The 16,113-nt window shown below is 53.0% G+C and overlaps 2 non-coding genes across 2 annotated transcripts; one reads left to right on the top strand and one right to left on the bottom strand.

The window, feature by feature from the left end:
• Nucleotides 1-2,482: 2,482 nt before the first annotated feature.
• On the bottom strand, nucleotides 2,483-2,576 carry TRNAI-UAU. The gene is made up of 2 exons: nucleotides 2,539-2,576; nucleotides 2,483-2,518 (listed from the first exon to the last, which is right to left on the bottom strand). It is a non-coding gene; the product is annotated as a tRNA-Ile (tRNA).
• A 12,083-nt stretch (nucleotides 2,577-14,659) lies between these two features.
• On the top strand, nucleotides 14,660-14,733 carry TRNAI-AAU. Its single transcript has one exon. It is a non-coding gene; the product is annotated as a tRNA-Ile (tRNA).
• Nucleotides 14,734-16,113: the final 1,380 nt, after the last annotated feature.

Here is a 16,113-nt window from a genome sequence, read left to right as displayed (position 1 = left end):
TGCCCACGGTGGCTGCAAAATCTTTTGATGTACTTCCTGTTATCAGCAGTGTATTGTTTTCTCTGGAGTCTAGACCTTGGCCAAGAAATTTGTATCTTGATAAAATAATCGACTGCCTCTGGTGAAGGCAGTGGACTTGACACCCACTGGGGTGTCCCTACACAGGTACAAGTACTAACAACAGTGACTGCCTTTTAGCCATAGATTTTAATCAGGGCAATAAATACAAACCCCTGTTAAATCATTTCTCAGCCCGAGTCCTTCACCCACATTCCCTAGAGCATTGGGCCACCATGTGGACATTTCATTTCTGACCTCAGTTTCACACAGAGACAAAATTTCCTTTGCACAGATCCTTGAAGAGCAAAATCTTCCTGTGTCTCTGGTCTGAGCCAGGGCATTCGATTCCAGTGACCCCTTCTCTCCTGCAATGGCGATGGTCAGACAGAGGGGACGTGGCACCTGCATCCCTGCCAGGGAGATGTTGACTCGGCTCTTTCTTTCTGCTGCTGTTGTTAGTCCATGAAACATCAAGGGTGGAATGCAAGGCTGAGTTCACGCACCAGCCCTCAGTGCCCCAGAGAAATCCTGCCCCCTGCTATTGGATCGATGTGCTGGAGATTTGACTAGGAAAGGGACTGTCTGAATTGTCAGAGTGGGGAATGAACAACAATCTACAGCAATGTCGTTCACACAAACACACTCTAATCATGCTCCAACCAGAAGGGAAATGGGCAGGAATTCTCGCTGTTCAGCCCAGGACACACTTACACTGATGCACAGCTGAGTGTGTGTTGGGGAAGCTGGTCTGAGCAAACAATTTGAAGTGACAATTCAGTGAGAACAGAATTATCATGTAGTGAAACATGTGCACAGCAAGTAGTTGTAGCCCAGTGGTTAAGGTGATGGACTAGAAATCCATTGAGGTCTCCCTGTGCAAGTTCAAATCCTGCCAACTACGCAAGCACTGTCCTGTTGCTTTTATTGTAGTCTTAGTATGTGAGCATCCACAGTGTGAACTGGAGCCAGATCTAGTTTCACTCTGTCTACAGTTAAAAAACTGCTATGGCACTTTGGAGTAAACAGTGACGGGAGGGTTTTTCCCATCTTTGTAATAGCTACATGGACAGAACAATTCTTCCTTTTCTTTAGCACTATCTAACCCGGGCTTAGGTCACCTTAACTCTATGGGTTTGGGGGGGTTTCACACCCTGAGAGACGTCGCTCTGCCAGTTAAGTGCCCAGCGTACACCAGCCCTTAGATCCCTCTGGGTATTTCAATGCAGGCACTGACCTGTGAGAGGAAAACATCAGCTCACAAACACACAGACTGAATTCCCCACATTTAATCTCGCTGCACTTTCCAGAAAGTCACAAAATTCAATTCATTCTTGCTAGGACAGTGAAAAAATAAGTGACACTAAGTTTTTGGCTTGGTTAAATAAAATTAAGTGTTTAATTAATATAGTAAAAATCTGTACTGATTCCTCTAACTAACACCAAGGCGTGAAATAGGAACAGAGACAAAGCTTGTCAGTGACGACTAATTTCACAAATGATCTTCCCATTATTAATTTCCACGCTGCCCCCATTGGAGGTCTGGGCATCTCCAGTGTCATTGCTCTGCATTCACCTTCTCCTTAGACTTGTTCTCGGACATTCACCTTCCTCTGCAGCGTGGGGCTCGGGTCACTCACTGGAGGATTCCCTGCACATTGAGGTCTTTAAGCCACGATTTGAGGCCTTCAATAAATCAGACATAGGTTAGGGGTTTGTTACAGGAGTGGGTGGGTGAGATTCTGTGGCCTGCATTGTGCAGGAGTTCAGACTAGATGATCATAATGGTCCCTTCTGACCTTAAGTCTATGAATCTATTCCCAAATTTGGAAAATGGTGCAGTTCAGAATGTGAATAGTGACCCCATCTCCTTCCTGCACCTGCTCTACATTGCTCCACAGCATCTTCTCCCGTGCAGAGTCACCCCAGCACGGCAGTGCAGCCACCCAGGGTTCAGCAGGGGCCCCTGGCAAGGACCGTGGGTGCAGCTAACAGCCCAGTGTGCCTGGCCGTAGGCAGCTGTAAAAAAGCAACCCCCCCCAGAAGTACAGAGACTGAATTCCCCAACTTTAACATCATGACCCCCTGTAGAAAGCCAGATGTGTCAGTTGTATTTTCACAGGGAGATGCAAAAATCAAGTGACACCAATTTTTAAGTTGAGTAAATAAAGTTGAGGAGATAGTTATTAACCTCCCAAAAATACACTAAAGATCCCTCAACATAACACGTGAAGGTGAAATATGAACAGAGACAAACCTTGTCAGCAAAGGCTCATTTCCCAACCAATCCTCAAAATGACCTGTGCTCTACAGAGGAGGTAATAAGTGAAGGGGGCATTTTTGACTCCTTAGTGTCCCTGGGCTGGAATTCTACATTCCACAGAGCCAAATGAGGGGGTGGTGCCACTTCGTTAATGAAAACTAGTGCTCCAGGTGAGGCTTGAGCTCACAACCTCAGCATAGCTCCTCTCAGCACTGCTTTATAAGTACTGTGCACTAACCAATTGTGCTACTAGAGCACCTGTTAATTGCTATTCTCCCACTTCCCTAGGTTGATAAAGCCAAGGAGTGACCCCAAACCATTCTCAATGGGGTTGAGAGCAGGTAGTGACAAGTGTTGTACTTGTTGGGGTGGATTCTTCTTAAGGGTTCCAGGCACCATTTGGCCCTTTTGTTCTTTCCTGTGTAATAACAGAGCTGGTTAAGACTCAATGGAGAGTCTTGCTGCAGACCAACAGATCTGAAATCACTGATAACCAGCTCTAAGCATTAGTCCTTCTGCCAAAAAACTTACTACGTGGTCCCTGGGAAGGGAGGTGGAAGGATGCCATATCTTACACATATCATATCACCATAACGGGCCTCCTCCAGTATCCCACAATGCCTGCCGTGAACTTGCCTGCCCTGCATTCCTGCTACAGAGCCATGGGCCCCTCCCCTTTCATCGCTCTGGGAAGTTCTGACAGCTGAGCCTGCTGCTCTGCTCCGGCAGCCAGGAGCAAATCACTGCCGTGGATGCTGCTCTCTCCCGCACTGCGAACACAGAGCCGGCAGCAGGAGCTTCTTTACAGTGGAGGGGGGCTCTTACCTTCTAAACAGGGACGGCTGGTCTCTAGTAAACTCACTAAAAGGGAAGGAGAAAACTCGAAAGAGGTTCCTCCTGGCGCTCACGTCCGTGAACCCGAATACTCTCTCAGTCCTCAAAGAGAGACCTGGAGAAGGAGACTTGCTGAAGCAAAGCCACAGGGGTCTCTGAGGTTTCCCTGGCCCCTCGCCCCTGTCCTGCCTGGCTGATGTCAGCATCTCCCTGTGAGGTCACCACCTCCCCACCATCTTTGACCAATAGTCTGAGGTCCTGCAAAAGGCCTTTGTGATGTCACTGCCACACCCCTCCCTTGCTGGGCTAATGTCCTGCCCCTGGCCAGGCACTTTGGAGGTTTGAGCTACTCCCTGTGGATCACCCCACTCAAGGAGCGTTCGTTCTAGGAAGCAAGCCGGCTAGACAGGAAAACATCAGACGCTGCTCCCAATGCTACACTCATGGTACGTTTACACTACGGGACTATTCCAAATTTGCATAAACCGGTTTTGTAAAACAGATTTTATAAAATCGAGTGCACGCGGCCACACTAAACACATTAAATCGGTGGTGTGCGTCCATGGTCCGAGGCTAGCGTCGATTTCTGGAGCGTTGCACTGTGGGTAGCTATCCCGTAGCTATCCCATAGTTCCCGCAGCCTTCCCCGCCCCTTGGCATTTCCGGGTTGAGATCCCAGTGCCTGATGGGGCAAAAATCATTTTCGTGCGTGGTTCTGGGTACAGCCTCACCCCTCCCTCCCTCCCTCCCTCCCTGACAGCAGCAGACAACCGTTTCGCGCCTTTTTTGCTTGGTGAACCATGCAGACGCCATAGCACAGCAAGCATGGACCCTGCTCAGCTCCATACCGCAATCGTGGATGTTTTAAACACCTCGCGCACTCTCGTGCAGTATATGCTGAACCAGGACCTTCGAACCGAGGCGAGTAAGAGGCGGATACGGCAGCGCGGCGATGACAGTGATGAGGACGTGGACACAGAATTATCTCAAACCGCGGGCCCCGGCGCTTTGGAGATCCTGATGGTAATGGGGCAGATTCTATCCATTGAACGCCGATTTTGGGCCCGGGAAACAAGCACTTACTGGTGGGACCGCATTGTGTTGCAGGTGTGGGACGATTCCCAGTGGCTGCGAAACTTTCGCATGCGTAAGGGCACTTTCATGGAACTTTGTGACTTGCTTGCCCCTGCCCTGAAACGCCAGAATACCAAGATGAGAGCAGCCCTCACAGTAGAGAAGCGAGTGGCGATAGCCCTGTGGAAGCTTGCAATGCCAGACAGCTACCGGTCAGTCGGGAATCAATTTGGAGTTGGAAAATCTACTGTGGGGGCTGCTGTGATGCAAGTAGCCAAAGCAATCACTAAGCTGCTGCTACGAAAGGTTGTGACTCTGGGAAACGTGCAGGCCATAGTGGATGGCTTTGCTGCAATGGGATTCCCTAACTGTGGGGGGGCGATAGATGGAACCCATATCCCTATCTTGGCACCGCAGCACCAGGGCACCCAGTACGTAAACCGGAAGGGGTACTTTTCAATGGTGCTGCAAGCACTGGTGGATCACAAGGGACGTTTCACAAACATCCACGCGGGATGGCCAGGGAGGGTTCATGACGCTCGCGTATTCAGAAGCACTACTCTGTTTAAACGGCTGCAGCAAGGGACTTACTTCCCAGACCAGAAAATAACAGTTGGGGATGTTGAAATGCCTGTCGTTATCCTGGGGGACCCAGCCTACCCCTTGATGCCATGGCTCATGAAGCCATACACAGGCAGCCTGGACAGTGGTCAGGATCTGTTCAATTACAGGCTGAGCAAGTGCAGAATGGTGGTGGAATGTGCATTTGGCCGTTTAAAGGCGCGCTGGCGCACATTACTGACTCGCTCAGACCTCAGCCAAACCAATGTCCCCTATGTTATTGCTGCTTGCTGTATTCTCCACAATCTCTGTGAGAGTAAGGGGGAGACCTTTATGGCGGGGTGGGAGGCTGAGGCAAATCACCTGGCCGCTGATTACGCGCAGCCAGACACCAGGGAGATTAGAAGAGCACACCAGGAAGCGGTGCGCATCAGAGAAGCTTTGAAAACGAGCTTCATCAATGGCCAGGGTACAGTGTGACTGCTGTGTTTGTTGATGAACACCCAACCCCCTTGATTGACTCAGTCCCTGTAAGCAACTCCCCCTCCCCCTTCGAGTACAGCTTACTTATGCAAATAAAGTCACTCTCATTTAAAAAGCATGAATTCTTTATTGATTCATTATAAAAAGAGGGAGAGAAGTAAGGGTGTGCTTTGGGAGGAGGAAAGGAGGGATGGAGAAGGCCATTAAAAAAAATTCAGAGTAACGGCATCCTTCTGGTTGGGCTGTCCACGGGGGTGGAGTGGGCGGGTGCACGGAGCCTCCCCCCACGCGTTCTTACACGTCTGGGTGAGGAGGCTAAGGAACATGGTGAGGGGGGAGGGTGGTTATACAGGGGCTGCAGCGGCACTCTGTGATCCTGCTGCCGTTCCTGAAGCTCCACAAGACGCCGGAGCATGTCAGTTTGATCACGCAGCAGCCCCAGAGTTGCATCCCGCCACCGCTGATCTTCCTGCCGCCACCGCTGATTTTCCTGCCGGTCTTCCTGCCGCCACCTCTCATCTCGGTTGTCCCTCCTGTCCTCACGTTCATCCCTCCTGTCCTCACGTTCACTGGCCTCTTTCCTGTAATTTGAAACCACGTCCTTCCACTCATTCAGATGAGCTCTTTCATTGCGTGTAACTTCCATAATATCCGAGAACATCTCATCTCGCGTCTTCTTTTTCCTCCGCCTTATCTGTGCTAGCCTTTGGGATGGAGGAGGGACGCTTGAAAAATTTGCAGCTGCATGAGGGAGATAAATATTTAGAAAGATACATTTTACAGAACAATGGTTATACTCTTTCACAGTGAAAAGCACTATTCACGTTACATAGCACATGTGATTTCCCTACAAGGTCGCATTTTTCATCTTAATAGTGACTGCTTGCATCTCTGGGGTTACAGATCTCAGACACAGGTCCAGGCATCAGGATTCAGCTTGCATGCGGCCATGGTAAGCCACTGTCTCAGTGATTTACCCCTCCCCCCCAACGCATGGCTAATACCACGCTAGCTCCCTGCTAATCAACAACCTTCCCCCTCCCCCCCACCCACTGCTTGTCCGGTAGCTTGGGGAAGATCGCCTCGCCGGTGACCAAACAGAAAAGATCATCGGCATTTCACTCCTCCCCTCCCCCCGCTTCGCTACGTGCAGGAAAGTGTTTTTTTTAAGCTGCTGCATTCCACGAACCCAGTAGAAAAATGGCCACCCCCCTTACTTAAATTCCTGATTTTTAACCAGGTTATCCTGAACGATATCACTTTGCTGAGGATAACAGAACAAGATAAAGAGCGGATGCTTCTTGAATGCCAGCAGTCACCGGGACCATACGCTGCTATGCTTTGCCACGCAATGATCCCTGATTACTTGCTACATGCATGGCATGGTAAAGTGTCCTACCATGGTGGGCGGAACAAGGATGCCTTGCCCAGAAACCTTCTGCAAAGGCTTCTGGAGTACCTACAGGAGCGCTTCATCGAGATGTCCCTGGAGGATTTCCTCTCAATCCCCGGACATGTTAACAAACTTTTCTAAGTAACTATACTGTCTGCGAATGCATCCCAAGTCCTCAGGGCAAATCAATCATTAAAAAAGGCTTGCTTAAAAAACACTGTTTGCTATTTGCAAAGGTACACTCACCAGAGCTCCCTTCCAGGGCATCATTCTCTGGAATAGTTGCTTGTGAGGGCTGGGAGCAGGGTAATTCCGTCAGGGTGATAAAAAGCTCCTGGCTGCTGGGGGTCACGGAGTGCTGTGTGCTCTCTGCGAGGTCTTCCTCTTCTTCTTCCTCTTCATCTTCCCCGTCTGCATAATCCTCAGACATGGCAGAGATTACAACCCCCACCTCGGAATCCACGGTCAGGGGTGGGGTACTTGTGGCGCAGCCCCCTAAAATTGCATGCAGCTCATCATAGAAGCGGCATGTTTTTCGACCTGCCCCGGACCTTCCGTTTGCTTCTTTGGTTTTCTGGTAGGCTTGTCTGAGCTCCTTAACTTTCACTCTGCACTGCACGGAGTCCCTGCTGTGGCCTTTAGCCGTCATAGCCTTAGAAATTCTTTCAAATACTTTTTCATTTCGTCTTTTGGAACACAGTTCTGTTAGCACTGAATCCTCTCCCCATATAGCGATCAGATCCAGTACCTCCCGAGCGGTCCATGCTGGGACTCTTTTTCGATTCTCAGGAGACTGCATTGTTAACTGTGCTGATGAGCTGTGCGTGGTCACCTGTGATGATGAGCTCTCCACGCTGTCGAAGCAGGAAATGAATTTCAAAAGTTCGCGGGGCTTTTCCTGTCTACCTGGCCAGTGCATCCGAGTTGAGAATGCTGTCCAGAGCGGTCAGTGGTGCACTGTGGGATAGCTCCCGGAGGCCAATACCGTCGATTGCGGCCACACTAACCCTATTCCGATATGTTAATACCGATTTTAGCGCTACTCCTCTCGTCGGGCAGGAGTACAGAAACCGATTTAAAGAGCCATTAAAATCGATATAAGGTGCCTCCTAGTGTGGACGGTTGTGGCGTTAAATCGGTTTTATGCTCCTAAAACCGATTTAAACGCCTAGTGTAGACCAGGCCTCAGTTTTTCAGAAATTAGTCGACTTTATGGCCAGAAGAGACCATTAGAGCATCTAATCTGACCCCCTGCATATCACAGGCCTCCTGTATGACACAAGAGCTACTTTTGGGGCAAACACATTCCAGAAAGGCATCTAGTCTCCATTAGATGACACCAGGAGATGGCAAATCCACCACTTTCCTTGGTAGCTTGTTCCTGTGGTGAATCATCCTGGTTGTTGAATATTTGTGTCTTATTTCTAATATGAATTTGTCTCTTTTCACCTTCCAGCCACTGGGTCTTGTTATGCCTTTCTCTGCTAGATTAAAGAGCCCTTTAATACCCAATCTTTTGTCTCCATTAAGGCCCTTCAACACTTCAATGAAGTCACCTTTCAATCTTCTTTTGATAAGCTAAACAGGTTGAGCTCATTCAATAGCTCACTAGAAGGCATTTTTCTCCAGCCCTCAGAACACTTTGTGGCTTTTTGGTCATCAGACTCCTGAACTGCAGCTGGATGTGGCTCTTGTTCTTCTGCACAGCACAGCTCCTGGAGAAGAGGGATCTGCAAATGTACATTCATATGATACCTTTGTTTAACTGATGAAAACATAAACTAGACACTTAGAGGACTGGAACTGATTTCAGCTGATGGACAGCTTTGCTAGGTTTTTATGCATTTGGACAGTGAAATGTTGAGTGTTTACATTGATATCAAGCACTCCTGTATAGAGGAGCCCCTGAACATAATGGACAATGGAAATGAAAATGTTTTCCTTTTTTTTAAAAAAAGAAAGAGGGTTATAAGAGAACACTGGGGTTTGAACTGAGGACTATTTGAACTGCAGTTAAGCACTCTACCACTGAGCAATATCCCCATGACACTAAGAGTGTGGAATTGTGATCTCCAGGACTTTGAAGGACAAACCCAGATTCATCGAGCTCCTTTGCCATTCCCAGACCACAGGTGGTTTTAAAAATGGGGTTTGATTAAACTTCTTAAATATGGCAAACACCACAGCTTGCGCACCCACCGATATAGCTTCTCCCACCGACATAGCTGCCACCTCTTGGGAAGTGGATTAACTACACCCACAGGAAAACTCTCTCCCCTCAGCATAGAGCAGTGGTTCTCAAACTGAGAGTCAGGACCCCAAAGTGGGATGTGACCCTGTTTTAATGGGGTCGCCACGGCTGCCATTAGACTTGTTGGTGCCTGGGGCTGAAACCAAAAGTCTGAGCCCCACCACCCAGGGCTGAATCCCTCAAGCTCTGGTTTTGCCCTCCCCTAACTGGGGCAGGGCTCAGGCTTTGTCTCCCCTGCCTCTGCCCAGTGTAGAGGGGCTTGGTGCGTCTTTCTAGGGTCATGTAGTAATTTTTTTTTGCAAAAAGGGGTTATAGTGAAAGGAAGTTTGAGAAACCCTGGCATAGAGCCTCTGAATATGTCTAGACTTGGCTCCTTGTGGCAGATCAGAAAATGAAAGTTCAGCCATGGAGACACCACACACCAGCCTTGCCTAGCAGGCAAAAATCAAACCTCCACAGGAAGATGCCTGTTGCTTTGTAACCCATCTCCCTAAGCCCTCAGCCACCACCACTTAACAAAGGGGCTTTTCTACACGATGGTTCTGTTCTCACTGAAGGGTCATTTCCAATTGTTTGCTCAGACCAGCATTAGGGAAAATGGTGCCCTGGGCAAAGCTTGTACTTTGGCACTTCCCCACTGCCCCTGGACGATCCCCACTCCCCCTTTACCGCTAGCTCCTGCACTCCCAACCCTTGCACCTCCTTCACCCCTAACTCCTGCCCCCTCCTGTGCCCCCTTTGCCCTTAACTCCCTGGGCCACCAGCCATTGCCCCTCTCCTGCAGCCCCTTCACATGGCTCCAGTGCTGGGGGCCCCGCACTTGTTCTCCCTTTCCCTGGGCTTTGGCATCACTAGCCCCTGCTTAGCGAGTAGGGTTCAGTGGTTCCCAAAATGTGGGGCATGACTCCTAGGGGGACACAGAGGAACATTTATGGAGTCAATGAAATCAGTTGAGCTTCTTCAGTCTCTCGCTGGAGACATTTCCCTTGTTTTTAAAGGGAAAAATCCTGATCTTTCCAACGGGAGCTGCTGCTTCAATGTTCAGTTTGGGGAGGGATTTGGCTGCACTCAGAGATCTGCCCGCGGGTTACAATCTGCGATCCGAAGGGTCGAACGCAAACAGCGTTTAGATGGGAGCATCAGTGCCGCCCCCGTGTGGCCAAAGGTTAGAACTGACCAGCAGAGTTTACAGCTGGAGCCTGGGATGCTCCTGAACAAACTGGGCCCAAAGCCTCTCGCGTGGGACCCTCGCTGTGCGGTAGGAGGCGGAGGGAAGCTGATTGTCAGGGCTCAGGGCTGCACCCTGCCATGCTGAGCCGGTGTCTGTGCTAAGCTCGGCATCAATCAGGTGATTCTGGGCAGTTCGGGGTCCCCGGGCTCCCACAGGAGGGTGAAGCAGGTCACCCCTGGAGCAGGTAAAAGCTGCAGGGTGACAGTGGGGTTGCTGCCCCTGGGAACAGCTGCTGTAGCACCACCTGGGCAGGACAGGGAGAGCCAGTCATACCCCACCCAGCCTGTATCGGGGGATGGGAGCACTCACACCCTGGGGACCCACCCACCAGAGATCTACTGGGGGGGAGAGTGGCACCCACACACCCAGGATGTTGTGGGGGAGGGACAAGGGCATCCACACTCCGGGATCCTCTGCAGAGGGACGGACACCCACACAGCCAGGATTCTGTATGGGGGGCAGAGGTACCCGGACACCTGGGTGGGGGAAGGGGGCACCGAAACAGCCGGGATCTTACCTGGCAGGACAGCGACACCTGCAGCTCGACATGAGACGGGGGCGGGGGAAGCAGGAGCATTTCCCAGTCCCAGGCTGTCCCCGTCTGGCCAAGGCACAGAGCTCACAAGCAGAGTTTAAAGCTCCAGCTGCCAGACCACAAAACAAGCCGGGCTCTGTGGCTGGTGCCTGTCATCCCAGCTCCTGGGGAGGCTGAGGTCGGCGGATTGCTTGAGCTCAGGAGTTCTGGGCTGTAAGGGGCTGTGCTGATCAGGTGTCCGCACTAAGTTCAGCATCAATATGGTGATCCTGGGGAAGCTTGGGTTCCCCAGGTTGCCTAAAGAGGGGTGAACCGGCCCAGGTCGGAAACGGAGCAGGTCAAAACTCCTGTGCTGATCAGTAGTGGGATCGCACCTGTGAATAACCCCTGCAGCGTAGCCTGGGCAAGACAGTGAGATACAGTCTCTTTTTACAGGTTTCAGAGTAGCAGCCGTGTTAGTCTGTATCCGCAAAAAGAACAGGAGTACTTGTGGCACCTTAAAGACTAACAAATTTATTTTAGCATGAGCTTTCGTGAGCTGCAGCTCACTTCTTCGGATGCATAGACACCCCTACCCCGCAGAGCCTGGCTGGGGGGATGGGAGCACCCACAGGATGGGGATTCTGACTTGGGGGGAGGGACACCCCCTGCAACACAGATCTTGAAAATAGAAACAGCGACACCCACACACCACAGATCCTGGATGGGGTCAGGGGAACCACACACAGGAGCTAGTTCATGGGGTGGGGGACACACCCTTATGCTCCGTTGCACCATTCTTAATGAGAAGAACGGGGGCATCCACACAACACGGATCCTTAACGGGCGGGGGGTCACCCACACACTCCACTATTAACCAGGAGGGACAGGGGCACCAGACACCCCCAGTAACATGGGGAACACCGACATCCACCAGATCCCTCATGGGGAGTAAGACAGAAGGGATTGTAATGGGGCCCGGCGCACCCACGCACTGGGGATTGTTAAGGGTTGAAGGGACAGGGACACCCACACACACTGAGATCACGGCCTTGAAGGAACGTAAACCCTCCACAGAAGGACCTGGTCTGTTCCATGATGGCAGCCCAGCCTGGGTGAGTCAAAGTCTCTTTTTATACAGGCACGCCCCAGAGATCCTGACTAGGGGAGAGAGACACCCACCCCCCAGAGATCCTTAATGGTCTAGGGTGCACCCACACACCAGGGATTCTTATGGGTGGGAGGAATGGAGACAGCCAGACACACTGAGATCACTTCCTCCCAGGAGCATGGGCCAGACAGGGAGACACAATTCCCCTTTACAGATCTGCCAGACAACCTGCCTCCCACCCCCTCCACACAATGTTCTTATTTGGAGGTGAAGCCAGGGAAATCACATGGAGGATTCTTACCTGGGGAACTGGGGGGACCCACTTACCACCAGAGATTCTTAAGGGCAGGAGGAACAGGGACTCCCACCTCTGTAGCATGGGGGTGGGTCGCCTGCTGGGATCATCTGGGCATATTTCACCTCGTCATCTCCCTGCCATTGCCTTGGGGGCCCCTTGTTCGCTGCCTCTGGTACCCAGTTTAGCCTCCTTCCTGAGGGCTGAAACGCTCTGATCTGTCTAAGGTCTGTGGGATCAATACGTGTCATGGTGTAATTCTGTGTTATTCGGGGGTCAGACTAGCTGAGCTAATGGCCCCTTCTGCCCTTAAACGCCATGAAAACATTTCCCTGGTTTCTCCTTGCGCCTGACAGACACCACGGTGAGGGGCCCAATAGAAGATCCTGGACACAGCGCTCTGGCTCTTACTTTACTTGGGGACGTCAGCGCTTTCCTAGCAAAGCTGCTGCTAAAGCGCTGGATTTGGGGAACTGTTCGGCTCCGATTCAGAGATCTGCCTGCGGGGTGTGAACCTGCCACGAGGAGCGGGAAACGCAACCAGCAACGGGAGGCGTTGGCTGAGCTCCAGGCTGCCCCCGTGTGGCCAAAGCTTAGATCTGAGCAGCGGAGTTTAAAGCTGGCGCTGGGAAGGACCTGAACACACGGGGCACGAAGGCTCCTGCGTGTAACACTTGTTGGGTGGGCAGCTGGGCGTAGCTGATTGCCAGGGTTCAGGGCTGCAACCCGGGGTGCTGAGCAGGTGTCTGTGCTCAGGTTGGCCTTGCTATGATGGTTTCTGGAAAGTTTGGGGTTACCAGTCTCCCTAAAGAGAGAGGAGCCAGGTCAGCCCACGAAAGGAGGCTAGCAAAACTCTGGTACCAATTGGCCGTGGGACTGCCCCTGTGAAGAGCCACTGCAGCCCCGCCAGGGAGAGCCGGTCTCTCTTTATGCAGCCCCACCCCCCCCCGCCACCATTCCTCAGGATGAGGGTTGTGCTCAAAGATCTGTTCCCCGTGTTTTCACCTCCATGTGAAGCGCACAGTGCAAATAACCCTCAGCGCATCAGCTCAGTTCCAGGCTCCACTTCCACCGGCTCATGCAAGATGGTGCAGAGGAGCCCCTGGGTGGCTGTGGGCCTGGGGAGGGTGGCTTTTGATTTTTCGGCCGTACCGCTACGGGCAGCAAGGCCAAAAGTCAGATGGCCGACTCTCCCGTCCACCACGCTCATCAGGAGCCCTTAGTCGACAGGCTCGGAGAATGCGGGCAGCGTCCCCCACTACCTCTCGCATGCAAAGCGAGCGCTCTGCCGCTTGAGCTAATTCCCTGCAGCTGGCCTGACTCTCAGGCACCGGGCAAAAAAAGGCAAGAGCTCTGTGGCCTTAAGCAGAACACAGCCTGAAATGGGGGAGAGGGGGGCGCTACCCAGAGCTGGGGAAGGGAGTCCGAGTCCCAGCCACGCTCCTCGGCACAAACACCAACGCTCCCTCCCTGGAGTGTGTCTGGGCTGAGAGTTAGCCCCTGAAACAAGCACCAAGCTTCAGAAGACAACACAGGGATAGATCACTTGACGATTGCCTGCTCTGGCCATTGCCTCTGAAGCGCCTGGCATCGGTTACTGTCAGAAGACGGGATAGTGGCCTAGATGGACCATCGGTCTCACCCAGGAGGGCCGTTCCTATCTTCACCACTTTCCTCTAACCCAAGCAAAGCCAGGAGCAGGCCCAGCTCAGCAACTCTAGCAGACTCCCTGGCCCCTGGCCCAGCATACAGCAAAGCGACCCTGCCTCCGCCAGGATAGACAGCCACCAACTCCCTCTTCCAGACCAACGCAGCCCTTCCCCGCTTTGCCTGTCTCCAAGCTGTCTGCGTGCTCTGCTCTGCTCTGCTCCACGGCTGCCATGCTGCCTGAGATCAGGAGGCTGCGAGGTCTCACGGTCTCAGCTGAGCTGGTATCGCGTGCCACCCCGCCCATCTCCTCATTCCCTTCATGGACCCCTGGGATGTGAGTAATTCTGTATTTGAGTGGCTCTCCCTCCCGGCCAATGAGCTTGGCGGTGACTAGCAGGGAGGGAGGAGGAAAGGGATTGTGCTCCAGTGAGAGCTCAGAAAGAAAGGTGCAGGTCCCCCACTAGAGCCCAGCCCAGCAGAGCAAAGCAGAGCAGAGCAGGCTGGAGAATGTGTGTATGGGTCTGACTACTTCTCCCCTGCTCTTCCATTTGAGCTAACTTCCCCCAGCTGTCTCCAGCCTCCCAGTCAGCGCAAGGGGGAGAAGGGCCGGGGAGGAAGAGCTTTGTGCTCCGCAAGGGCTGGCTTTCTGGGAAGCCAAGCGGGGAGAGGGATGGAGGCCACTGGAGGAGCTGAGCCGGCTGACTGTCCATGGCTTCTAAAAGAAGGGCAAGAGAAGCTCCTGGGGCTGCCTTGGCGCTGGAGAATGCGGGCATTGATCCCGCTGCCTCTCGCATGCAAAGCGAGCGCTCTACCACTTGAGCTAATGCCTCTACCTTGGCAGGTAGCGTCTCGATCCATCCATTCGATAACGGAGGCCACATCGTTCCCCGCGCCAGCCAGTGACTCCTTCCAAAAGGGTCAGGCAAGGCAGGCTTTGCCGTTGGCCGGCTAGCTCAGTTGGTTAGAGCGTGGTGCTAATAACGCCAAGGTCATGGGTTCAAGCCCCATGCTGGCCACTCCGGGAGGGAGAGGGTGGCTTCTGCTCTTTTGGCTGACTGCTAGGGGTGGCAGAGGCCAAAACCAGGTGGGCCTGGAGCGGGCAAGAGCCCTGCTGGGCGCAGGCGCCGGGCAGGACCAAGCTCCTGACACTTCCTTGGGCTCCCCTCCCTGGGCACCTCGCTCCACCTGCTGCCTGAAAGGAACTTGGAGACGGGTGAGCCCGGCCGGCTGCCTTCCAGGCTCATAGGAGGCCAGGCTTGAGCTGCCCGCCCACGAAGCCAAAATCGCAGGCCTGCCGGCTCGCCCCCAGTGTCCACAGAGGGTTGACCTGATGGCCCGAATTCTTGCCGGCCGCCAGCTCCACCCAAATGGACCCGACGCCGGATCACGCTCCCCAGCCCAAGCCACAGAGGAAGGCTTAATACTCGGCACCCCAACCTAGGGGAGAGGCTTCACACTCCGCCGGCGCAGGTTGACCTTTGGGACTTCCCTGGACACCATCCTCCCACCGCCCACAGCCAGACCCCCCAAGCCCACCCCTCCGACAGGAAGGAGCAGGAGGACCACTCCGCCCAGGGGCACCACCACTCGAAGTCAGCTTCCCTTGCTTTCTCTTCTACCCCTTTCCTCCCAAGTTATGCGCGCCTCACGGGAGCCGGCCCTGGGAAGACGCAGGCACCGCACTCTGACTGGCGCAAGCCAAACGCCCACACCGAGAGTTTAGCACGGGCTCTTGAGGCACTGGAGGAACCCCATGCAGACGCACTGACGGAGCTAAGCTTTACGGCCAAGGGCACTACCTGTGCAGAAAGCCAACTTGCTTGTGAAAAAGACGCCTCTTTCGGCTCCCCTTCCAAACTTCCAAATGCCTCCCAATGGGAAAACACACACACTGAAACACCCAAACGGTCCTAACGCTGGGGCCAGGCGAAAAAGAAAAGCAAGGAAAAGATTTCTAAATGGCCACCCTGCCAGAGTCGTACAGTTCCGCAAGTGAAACCCATGGGAGGGACATTACACAGAAAAGGGGAATGGAAAGCTGCCCAAATTGAGATGCTGTGGAAAGCTACAGCCCCATCGCTACTCCTACTCTGCACACTTCTTGCAACAGCTGATGAACGGCCAGGTGCTTTTCGCATCCAAGCCCACACCAGGGAAAGACCTTGAGAAGCTTCCCGTGGCTTGCCTGGTTCAGCTGGTCAGAGTGCGGCACTCGTGGAGGCCAGATGGTGCAGAGGAGCCCCTGGGTGGCTGTGGGCCTGGGGAGGATGGCTTTTGATTTTTTGGCCTGACCGCTACGGGCAGCAAGGCCAAAAGTCAGATGGCCGACTCTCCCGTCCACCACGCTCATCAGGAGCCCTTAGTCGACAGGCTCGGAGAATGCGGGCATCGCCCCC

This window comes from Mauremys mutica, unplaced genomic scaffold, assembly GCF_020497125.1.
Source record: "Mauremys mutica isolate MM-2020 ecotype Southern unplaced genomic scaffold, ASM2049712v1 Super-Scaffold_100292, whole genome shotgun sequence".
Lineage (NCBI taxonomy): Eukaryota > Metazoa > Chordata > Testudines > Geoemydidae > Mauremys > Mauremys mutica.
The sequence above is the reverse complement of the archived record's forward strand: the minus strand, read 5'-3'. Positions and strand labels throughout refer to the sequence as shown.